This window comes from Halichoeres trimaculatus, unplaced genomic scaffold (genome assembly GCF_033239565.1).
Source record: "Halichoeres trimaculatus isolate MK-OKI-2021-1 unplaced genomic scaffold, fHalTri1.1 fHalTri1_scaffold_18, whole genome shotgun sequence".
Classification (NCBI taxonomy): Eukaryota; Metazoa; Chordata; class Actinopteri; order Labriformes; family Labridae; genus Halichoeres; species Halichoeres trimaculatus.
Genome location: NW_027437196.1, coordinates 9,683,857 through 9,695,789, shown reverse-complemented (window position 1 = coordinate 9,695,789; position 11,933 = coordinate 9,683,857).

The window sequence follows — 11,933 nt, the reverse complement described above, 5'->3', positions numbered from 1 at the left end:
TTATTTATTGTTGCTCTGTGACACCTTTGCCAGATACATGTCTGCTGAGGCATGATAGAGCCCGTGTTATTCCAAGGCCACAAGGCCATCAGATAAACCCCTATGCCTTGCAGCCTGCAGCAATAACTCGTGTTTTGGATGGTACAAAGCCAAAAAAGACCCCGAACCTGCCGCTGCACAGAATGCAACAATTCCTGCAAAGTTCAAAGTACCCACCATGGGCATTGATCAGAATATGTGGATGCCATTTTTCAGCCGTGGATAGCGTCCTCTTGGGTCTCCATTGTTCCACACACTGCAGCATGTCAGCGTAGGCAGTCGCAGGCTTTTGTCTGCATGCAGTTAGTGATGATATCGGGAGGGACTTTCCCCCCAGTTTCCTGATATGAGCTTTTCCCATGTTATCATCGAGAAATAATCACAACAGACATGTTGGTCAGCTGACACTGATTGCTTGAACATGATTGGATGGAAAATCAAAATCACAAGATTACAGATAGCCTAACTGATAAATCTAGTCATAATCTTTACTGCTAATCTGAATGCAATAAAACTACTAATGCTTAAATTAATCAAAAATAAAAGACATTAGGGGGTTACTCTATGAGCGTTAGATGACAATTTTAATACTTGTGTGTGCTAAGTCTTGAGGCTCTGAACCTTAGCATTAAAATAAGCTCAGCCTACATACCACAAGCAAAATAAACTCTAGCTAAAACTCAGTAGAAACATTAAAAAAGTTTCTGTAATTAGGAGAGTCCAATTTTACAAATACTGCTAAATAAAGTCTACAGTTTGTTGTTTTGAGCTAGCTAACTGCTAGCTGTAAGGCTTCAATTTTTTTTATTGCAAATAAAACTGCCATCTTAGCAAAAAAAAAAAAAAAGTGTTTTTGCCAAGTTTAGCGTTTTGGTAGCTCTCAGTAACTGAATTTGAGGATTACAGAGATGTATATGTAGCTAAAGTCACCTTTTCAAGCTAGTTTTGCAAATGTGTCAGCAAGAAGGCAGACAAAGCTAACGTTAGCATGAATCTGTTGAGGAATAGAAGCTCCATGTTGACTGTTCCTTAAGCTAACTTATGTATAATGTTTTTTAAGTCGTGTTTACTGAAAACCCCCAGATTGGAGTAGATATTTTGCATATCAACAGATTAAATTCTGATAACCATACCATCCCAACTTTATGTTTTCAGCACTTTTAAAAAAAACCACAACTGTACACAAGGTACTGTAATGGTATTTAAAATAAAAACAAAAAAGATTTTTAAAAAAGACAAGTAAAATACACACATAAACGAAAACACTTTAGGAATAATCAAAAACAAATAAAAGATAATAAGATCAGGCAAAGAAACAAAAGCCCCATTTCCACCAGGTGGGCCAGTTTGGTTCGTCGGCGACGTGTTTCCACCGACTAATCCCGGGACAGACCCCCAAATAACTGAGACGAGCCATCCCACTTTTTGGGACCTTTTCGTAGTTGTGCCAGACCGAACCGATCCGATCTCGGAAGGTGGAGCTACAACACTGCAGACCGTTGATTGGACGAAAGAATCGTCACTTACCACACGTCGGCGGCTGTATTTCTCCTTGCAGCACACAAACTATCTGAAACAAAGCTTGATTGCACTTTGTAACAAAGAGCTACATGCCAATCACAGAGAGGACGAAGTGCTGCATGTTTTCCATCGTTGCTCTTTGCTTACTGTGTTGCGTTTTTCTTTTTCGTGTGATTTCTTAGCAGGGTAAATTGTGCTGCGATGCTATGGCGTCACGCTATTATCTAACAGCTGAGGCTTTCGGCATCAGGCTTACACGCTGCCTACCACGAGAGGGCACAGTTTGCTGTGGAAACGCCAACAGGATCAGGCTTAACCGTACCAAACCGTACTGAGCCGAACCAGACCGCTTGGTGGAAATGCGGCTTAAGTCTTGCTTGGCTAAAAGCTAATGAATAAAAATGGTTTGAAGCCCCTTTTTGAAGCATACCTGAGTGGAAGCAACACTTAATATGGTAAAAGTTAGTCAGGTGTATAAGATAGATTTCATAAACATGACTTTGACTCCATTTCTTGTACAAGTTAAAGTCAACTCAAGAAAGTTTTGCATGCATCGTTACGCACCTTTTTAGACAAAGTTGCATAGCCAATTGTCACAGGTCTTCATGATGCAGTTTAAAGTGAGTATAGAGAAAACGCTACTCAGATCAGGCAGCTCATTTAGTGGCAGTATCTATGGTTATAACACAAAATAATGGTTTAAAACTTGAGCACCCATGATCACATCTTAAGCACGTTTAAAGTTTCTGAACTGAAAAATGACCCTATCATTTTAATCAAAGTTTCCCCCAACCTGAGAAAGTATGTTGAATTTTGAAGCTCAACATCTGTTTTATTAAAGTCGATCAGAGCACATGTCTCTGCTTGTAGTGATGTTTGTGCTATTTTTAATTCTATGGTTGTTTTATCCTACAACTGTTCCTGTTATCCAACTTTCACTTGCGTTGGAGTAAATATGACCAGTAGTTTCAATACTCTGACACAATCACATAATGAAGTCATGCGCTTTGTCCACCTCTGTGACATTTTGCTTCCTGAGTCAGAAAAAGGGACCAGTGTGGTTGGACTTCTTTATAACCTATCTTTGTCCTAACTTTGTCTGTACACACCTTAGATAATGAGGTGCCAGCAGCAGAATCAACAGTGATATTAATCTTCCCATAGAATAAAATGTTTTATAGAGTAACTACTCAAAAGTAAACCTTTAAAGTGAGGCTGCAGGTCAGGCTGTGGGGAGATATTGATGATCCATTGTGTGTAAATGAACCGAGGAGATAATCTGCATCAGGTGAACTCAGACTCTGTGAGGTTTGGTCAAACACAGGAACTCCTTGAAGTGTGAGATAGGCCAGATATGTGTGATATTGATAAAACGCTCCCATTGGGGGTATTTTTAAAGGCTTTATTAAAGGTTTGAATGAATGATTGAACTTTTCACTGTGACATGAACAACTGGCGAAAATCAACCATACAGCCTCCTCTTCGCTGGGTATTTTTAAAGTTCGTTAACATCAATCTGCTCACTTTGCTTTCAGAAAGGAAGGTGAAAAAAAGGTGAAAGCAAAGTCTTCACACCAGAGGTTGATTTTCATTTCACTCCATACCCTGGTTAACCTGACACCAATTAATGGTTATAATGTTATTTTGATGCAAGAAAAGGAGCGGAAGTTTTTCTGTCTCCCCGAAGAAACAGTTTGACAGAAAATTGGTGTGACTCTTATTAAAAGGTGGGTCGGCGCTTCCTATCAGAGCTGCTCTTTTCTTACACAGCGTTGGTGTAAAGGGAACAACACAGGAGAGGAAGCAAACACACACACACACACACACACACACACATACACACACTGAGTGCATTTCCTCCATAAAACCACAGCTGTGTGAAAACAACATGCAGTGTATTCCTCTGCTATTTCTCTCACTTTGACACAACAAAGGACAGGAGGGTCATCACGCAGACGATTTCACTTGCTGATCTAACTGCTCCCAACCTGTATAGTAAAAAAAAAAAATTGTGCACAGGTAACTACAGAGCTTTCATGATAAAAGAGAAGTGTTACATCATTAATGGGTAGTGTAAAGATCAGAGCTGATATGGGAAGACAGTTTGAAGGAGCCTGTAACCACAGTCCAGTAAAAGAGAAGTTGTTGCGTCTAAGAGGAAGTTCCAGCTGTGAGTTTTGGAGTATTTGTTCTGTAATCTCCAAAAATGATTTTGCATAATTCAACGGGAAGAGAAAACACTTTAAAAAGTCCGATTCCAACCTGAGTCTTATGACACAGTTTCAGGATCCAGAAGCTTTTCTCTTATCTTGTCTCTGCAGCTTACCTCTATTGATCCAGATTCTTACCAGATCAGACACGCGAGTACCTATTGATCGACTTTGGGACACCATAGGCTGACTTGGCGCCCTTTTAACACCATCGGGGGTGTCTGCGTTTTTGTTCAGCGGTGTTGCTTTAGCGCCCCAACAAGGCAAAGGCCAGACATGAAAGGATACGCAGTGTTTGACTGCTTCAGGGATCAATTCATACCCTGATTGTCATACACAAAGACTTCACTGTCTCTCCAAAAAAACTGTGTGTGGAGCAAGGTTATAATAGTTAACTAAAACAAAACTAAAAACGGAAACTAAAATTTGAAATACATTGCAGTTAATTCAAACTAATAAAAACTAGAAAAGAAAACAAAAACGATAAGTAAACTAAAACTGGGTCGTGTGTTCACAAAACTAATTGAAACTAACCAAAATTAAAGACAAAATTCCCTTAGTTATTGTTTTTGACAATATTAATAGCCTTTAGGATTTAAATGAATCCAACACATTTTACGACAGTTTTCGGCAGTTGTCAGCGCCGTACCGCACCATCACAGCGACGTACTGGGACGTGCTTGTTTACTGCACTGACTGGCTGTGCGCTGTGCTGCGACAAAACGTAGAGGAGCAATGAATCAGAGCATCTGTAATAGTTTAATTTCATGTGAGTCTGACTTTATTGTTACAGAGTCCAAGTTTCTAATTATTAAAGCTCATATTATATTGTTTTATATAATGTATGTTCTTATTATTTTTATTTAATTCATGTTAACATTATTTTATATAATTTATGTTTATATTTTTATATTAAGTTTATATTATTTTCATGTGTTTAAGGCAGCAGCCAACATTTCGGTATCAGCATTGACTGAGCAGTGAGCTCTATGTTGGACTTGAAAATAAACAGTATGACAAAATATTTACTTTGACCTTTTTGAATCTTGCACCTGGTCAATAAGGTATGAAAAAACTAAAACTAAACTAAAACTAAACTAAAACTAAGCCTTGTTGCAAAAATTTATACTTAATAGAAACTAGAATGCCCGCTCCAAAACTAATTAAAACTAAACTGTAATGGAAAAAAATGTCAAAACTAACTTAAACTAAACTATAATAGAAAAAAATGTCAAAACTAACTAAAACTAAACTATAATGACAAATCCAAAACTATTTTAACCTTGGTGTGGAGAGTTTAATCCCTTATTAACTCAAACTGTGATTTTTTTTAAGTCCAGATATCGTCATGATTTCTTTTCTCTCCTCAACCAGCTGGCGAAACAGATCAGATGAATTGAGGGACTTCTCTGGGCGGAGGGGTCAAAGGCGGGTCAAGTTGTGGAGAGCAGTATTTATGAGGCTAGAGGCTGTCAGGAAAACAATAATGCTGCTTGGACATAATCTGTCATTTGTTTTCTTACAAATACTTAAGAAGCTATTCCTTATTTACCACACAAAGACGAGAGTAAGTGCAGGAAGAATCATTACTTTGCCTGATGTATTGTGAGCTTGTTATTGTTTTGTTGTGTGATTTTTTCCCCTTTGATCTTAAAACGCACAGTTTTATTCCATGTGTTAAAGCCCACAAGCGGCTCTGTTTTGTAGGAATTAAAAAAGTTATTCCTGGATCAAACTCATGTCAAGGACAGACCAAAAATAGACAAAACTCTTATCAGTTTGGGAACGGTCTTAGCAGCGGTAAGAACAATGCCAGGGTGAGATGGGAGCCGACACTGACCCTAATAATGCGACTGCTCTGTTAAGAAACCAGCAGAACAGGAAGCCCACCGTACCCCTGTCTTCATGAAAAGTCATAAAAATGATAAACACAAGTCTCAATTAGCCTCCGTCGTGATAATGTGCTGACGGCCGGTGGGGAGAATTTAGGCCGGGTCAGTAAAAGTGAGGAGATAAAAGTGTCTCATGTCCCGTGTGGTTGACCTCCCTGTTCAGTTCATCAGAAGCTCACTACAGACTTGTTTTCTACTCCCTGTAGTGTTGCCTTAAAGAAGTGGGAACAGTTATGAATGAGTGAAAGTTCCCCTGAGAGAGTGAGAGGGCAGCTTTGAGTTTCTGTGCAGTCAGGTTAAAGGTCAGCTGAAGTTTATCACATCTCAGAGATTTCAAATGTTGGCCAAAACTTAAAAACAGTATCAGTTATTCAAAAGACAAAATAAAGTCAGATCAACGTTATATCTATAACATTTAAAGGCTGAATTTCTAGCCAAAATAAACCCCAAATTCTGGGTGTCGGTATGACCAAGGAGTCACTGTATGATATATGGACGTAGTCTCCGTGATGTCACCCATCTGTTTCTGATGAGAAGTTTTGAAGCCACTTGTCAACAGAGGCTCATATTGGAAAGGCTAAACTCAACCAAGCTTTAGCCTTTTTGCAGACAGCTACAGGGTGCTTACCTGTCAATCAAGTAAGCCATGCCCTTATATGGGCAAAACTTGTACCTTTAATAAACAAATACACCCCTTGTACAGTGTGTGCTGATAGACATGAGCTTTTAAGACCAAAATGTTGGCTTTCAACTAATTTATGTTTGCTTTTTGAATTGGTGTGTATGTGGTTTCAGGTGTTTCTGAAGCCAGCCTCAAGTGGACACTTAAGGAACTGCATTTTTCCACACTTGATTTTTCTTCCAGGGCATTAGCTAGGAATTTGTTTTGAGTTCTTTTTGCCTTTTTCTCGTAAATAAAAAGATTTTTTTTATTAGAAGACGTTCATCTGGGTCTTTCCTGCCAGTAGATGCCACTCTGAATAAAGAGGAAAAAAAGCCTAAAAAATGGCCGTAAAGTGACTTTAAACATTTAGCGAAAAATTTATCTTATCTTTTTAAAGTTTTAACAATGACAAATGTAACAAGTAAAGTTTTTAATATGCCTTTTTTTTTGTTTTTCTATCGATTTTTCTTCAATATCAGTGAGCTACATGTGAGGCTACAGCTAAGCTAAAACGAGAACACCATAAACACCTAGCATCAGATTATGATTTTTACAACTTCTAGCATCTTCTTTTTTCCATATATAGCAAATAATGACCTTATAGTTTAAGCGACTCAAAGAAAAACAAAGTTTAGTAGTACTTTTTCAGAAGAAACAACATCGCTATAAGGCTAACTTCTTTCATTGGCTAAGCTAATGTGCTGCTATCTGGAGCTCCTTATGTACTTCCTGCACTTTTTGCGGTGCTACTGTGTTCCGAGACCTAGACAATTTTTTCATTGATGAATAAAAGCAAGTCCTCAAAAGTAAATCTGTTTTATTTGTGGTGAAAAAATTCAGTTTGGCATTTTTAAATACGATTTATGAACATGACATACAGATTTTTTGCACTTAGAAGGCTGTTCTTTGACAAAACTGTTTCCAAGAATTAGCTTTGTCTGACAAAATTAGCCTCAAAAATAGATTTTTTATATATATCGGTGCTTTTCTTTTTTTTTAGAATTACAGACATAATTTTCTCTCTTTTGATATCACAGGTTAAAAGCCCTAAACAGTAATCATGATATCATCCATCTGTATCGCTGTATCCTCTGGGTCGCCTGAGTGAAACCACAGCTCTATGGATGTTCTCAGGAAAGAGACTTTGATTATTTTACTTGTTGCTTCCGTTTTATTGTTGGCCGACCCCTGGCAGCGTGCAAACCCTGAGGTCACCACAACTTGTGGTGAAAAATTTCCAAACATCCTCAAGTTAGCATGACTAAAAGCATATTCAAGATCTGTCTTGGACGCGAGCTTCAGTTTAGTCAAACAGAGGGCGAGACCAGAAGATAAAACGGATGTGCTCATCTCCAAACGGAGCTGCAGAGACAAACAAGAAATAGTTTTATCATCAGAGCATCTTCACGAAGCGGGGGGGCAGGATGGTGCAGTGCAGGAGCACGGTGTGAAGATATCCAAATGTCCTCTTTTCTGGAATGAGCTGACCAATAAACATTAAACAAGGCAGAGTAGATTCCCACCTGATTCCCAGCAGATCCCTGACAGATTAACGCCTCCAGAACAATGAGACGAGAGTGGAGACGGCTTCCTCTGTGTCCCCACTTGTCTGGGGCAGACAACATCCCTGTGCTACCCTTTCTAGCAGGGCTGAGGTGTGTGCTCCCGGGCAAGTGAACTTTCCCAGCAATCCCCTGGGGGAGGGGGAAGACTATACCACCAACACAATGCATAAGAACATCTGCATGTGCAGCAGAGTGTGAGGCAATGCTCAAAGCATTACATCCTCTATTTCTTTGAATTTTTGACCCTAAAGTTCAAGTGCATGACCAGTTTAAAGCTTGGATTTTCTCATGTCATGCACCTGAATTTCAAGTCCCTAATTTTTCGTGACCAAAGGAAAAAGTATGACCGAGCATAAACTCTCACATCCTTTATGTGAGTATTATTAACCGCCTCAACCTGTGTATGCTCTCTCATATCTGCAATCTTCCTTATGGGGTGATTTTCAGGTTACCAAAGATCCTCTAAGCCCTTTTCAGAGTTTGATTGACAGCTGGTGGCAGAAAAAATGTGACTAACTGACATAATTAGGGTTGAAACTTGAAATGTTCCAGCTTCGATAAAAAAAGGTGTTATTTCTATTTAGAGTATCGATCTCAGAGAAGATGTTTCTCTCCTCATTTCTTTGCCGCACACCTGTTATCTGTTTGCCTGCTTAACCTCCTCATCCTCTCCCCCTTCCCCCCATCCTGAACACCTCCCGCTCTGCAGAGCAGGTGTTAGAGGAAGCCAAGGTCTAATCAGACAATCCAAACAATCAGTATCTCACCACTGATAATGACAGATGTCTACACACAAGTGGGTTCAAATCTGCATGACTTCAAGTGAGTTTCTAGTTTGATCTGCTGTAATCTTCCAATCACATGACCAAAATTCCATAAGTTAATCAAAATATAGAGATATAAGTCATCCTTTTCACAGTTTCTACCATCTTTTTATGGTTAGTTTGGAGGGGAAAAAATGTTTCTTATTGTGTTGAATCTTCACCCAACACTTCTTCAACATATTCAGTTTTGAAATGATTATTTTCTATGTAAAATGCTTGACGCTAGTGGCATTGTAGCATCCTTAAGCTAACTGTTTTGTTGTCCCCGTCTGCAACTGATGTGTTTCTGTTTTGTCTTATTTCTCCCATCTGTCACTAGTCTAGTGCCACCAACGATCCCACTGTGTCTTTTCTGCCCAGTATCTCAGAGCTAACAAACAAAGTTAGCAACTAGCTTCCAAATTAAGCTAATTTTGGCATCTTTAAGCTTATTGTTTTGGATTTCTGACCACACACTTTGATGTTTTTATGTCCTCCTTCCATTCTTTTTGATGCTGCTTCCTATTACATGCAGCTAAAAAGCTACTGCCTGACAAGCATAGAACAGCTGTTTGCTAGCCAGTGAGCTACATGGCAGCATTTAACTTGTAAGAAGGAATTTGTGACCTAGTGAAGACAAAAAAGATTTAAACAAAAGACAAAAGAGCAAAAACTTTAATTTTTGGTTAACACACCAAATGTTGCTTCTTTCACATAAAACAGTTTATTTCGGGGATGATGCTAGGAGCATTTTAGCATTCATAAGCTAACTATTTTAGCTTCTTTGAGTTGAAATTTTGTGTTTCTATTCTCTTAGCTTTCACCTGTCTGATGGTGCCATTATTGTCTCTGTCCCAGCGAATGAGCTAGCTGGATACTGCCTGGGCAATACAAAGCATCTGCTGGCTAGCTAGAGAGCTAAATGGAGCATTCAGCTTGTAAACTGGAAGCAGAGGGCTGGTGCAGACCAAGAACAGAGACAAAAGTGAGAATAACTTTTACTTTTAGTTAAACATCACTACTTCAACAAATTTTACTTTGGCTATTTACAACATAAGATGATCCATTTTTGTGTGTGTTTCTATGTTTTTTTTCGGTATTAGCTATCAACAGTCTGATGCCACCATGTGTCTTAGAGACAATGTTAGAAACTATTTTTTGAACAAAGCTTGTTTTGGCATCTCTAAGCTTACTGTTGTGAGTTTCTGACCACACATTTTGTTTTTGCATTAGACTTGTCAAATGCAGCTAATGAGCTAGCTGGATACTGCCTGACTAGCATAAAGCAGCTGCTGGCTACTTAATGAGTTAGTGGAGCATTAAGCTTGTAAATTTGAGCATAAAAGCTGGTGGAGACCAAAAACTGAGACAAAAGATAGAAAAATGCTTAAATATTTGACTTTTAAACATCAAGTGGACATAAACATGACCCAAAATAGAAAGTTATTTTGCTCTTTTTACATTAGCTATGCTAACCTGAAAGGTTCTTGTGTCATTGTGCTTAGGCAGACAGTGCTTAAAGCTACAGACAGTTGGCCAAAAACATTGAAGTAAAAGGTAAATTTAGCTAACAGCATTTTTTTTTCATATACATGGTGATTTTTTAAATAAACATATAGCTCGTAGAGTGCTAGCAAAAACAAAGAAATTCTGGCTTCTCACAATATGACCCAAATAGTCAGCAAAAAGTGAAAGTTTTCAAAAAAGGACATTTTATTAAAGTAAAATAATGACTATTTTTTGATGGTGTTGTTAATTCACAGAAAGTTCTGGTAAAATAATAAGAGGTTATGCTTAAGGCGGGATACCCAAACATATGCCGCTAATTGGACGAGTATTGTTGTGACTTGAAACACTTTTCCCTTCTGTGTCTTTGGCCATCTCAGGCCCTTGCCGTTGCAGCAGCTCTGGGGATCACTGCAGAGTGCTAACACATATATACCTTCCGTCCCTGTGATTTAAACTAACACCGCTGCCTCACAGTGCGGCACAAAGGAGCCAACAAACACATTGTGCAATTCCCAAGAAAGCCACCCACAGACATTTCTACAGCGAGACTGGCGACCAGCAGCTCCATCGCGTTTCTGAACTCGCTTGGAAGGCGGACAGTTTGTGCTGCTACGCCAAGGACAGGAAGTGCTTGCAGAGGGACAGGAAGTGCTCACCGCTGCAGTAGCCGAGGCTGGAACTGAGATAATGCCATTGTGTAAGCAAGCCAAGTGACCTCTCCCTGAGCGCCGAGTCCAGAAGCTGGCGTCGAGAGCCCTGGCCCCCACCCAGCCCCAGACTCCCCAGGCACGGGGTGGAGGAACGAAAGGGTGGGGGTGAAGGGAGGAGGAGGAGAGGGGGGGTGTAAGGCATGTCACCTCCCCTCCTCTCCGCTGGGTTGACTCTGAACCTCACCTTGTAGAGGAAATGTGGCTACGACTCCAGACTTTATGACTTCTCCCATCAAACGCCAGGATTTTTCACTCCCACACAGCGAGAGAAAGCGTTGAGGACGGGGCACACTCAGGCCCACGCCCATGTTAACACACACACACCACACACACACACACACACACACACACACACACACTATCTCTCTTTCTCCTTTCTCTAAAGGGGGAAACCTTATCAGGTCATCAGCGGGAAAATAGACGATGACAGTATTATAGTCCAAATCCTGTCGTTCCATCCAAATCACCGTCCCATGACCCCCCGAGGGTCACCCATCGTGCTCTGGAGTCCAACTGGTGTCTGTACTGGGGCACCGAAAGGTTGCATAAGCATCTCTCGTATTTCTGTCAGCTCCCTTTGACATGTCACAAGCCCGGTAACCCACAAACGAGAGATGGGAGCAGTGCAAGAAAACGACGGGGCTGACAGGTTGAGGTCTGCCGGCTCTGATAAGAACCCCGGTGGTGTTTGGATTTCTGGGTCACAAACACAGGGGGGCTTCGCTCTCTGCTAGGTAAACACTCCAAGTCTGGATATTTGAGGAGGAACAGGTTGCTTTAACCTTTTTTCACCTCTTTATCACTGTTGCTATTGAAACACAGCTGCTCTTAAAACAAGGAAACACTTTTTCACACATTTCTGTGGTTTGTACGTGTGACACAGAGTCAGTGTAACCTGCACTGGACTGATGGCTGGTGTCATCCACATATCAGAAAACGACACATTATAAGGCCTCAAAATTTGTATTATGGGATATAAATATGTCTTACACCCAGACGAGACTTTTTGGAGCACACAAA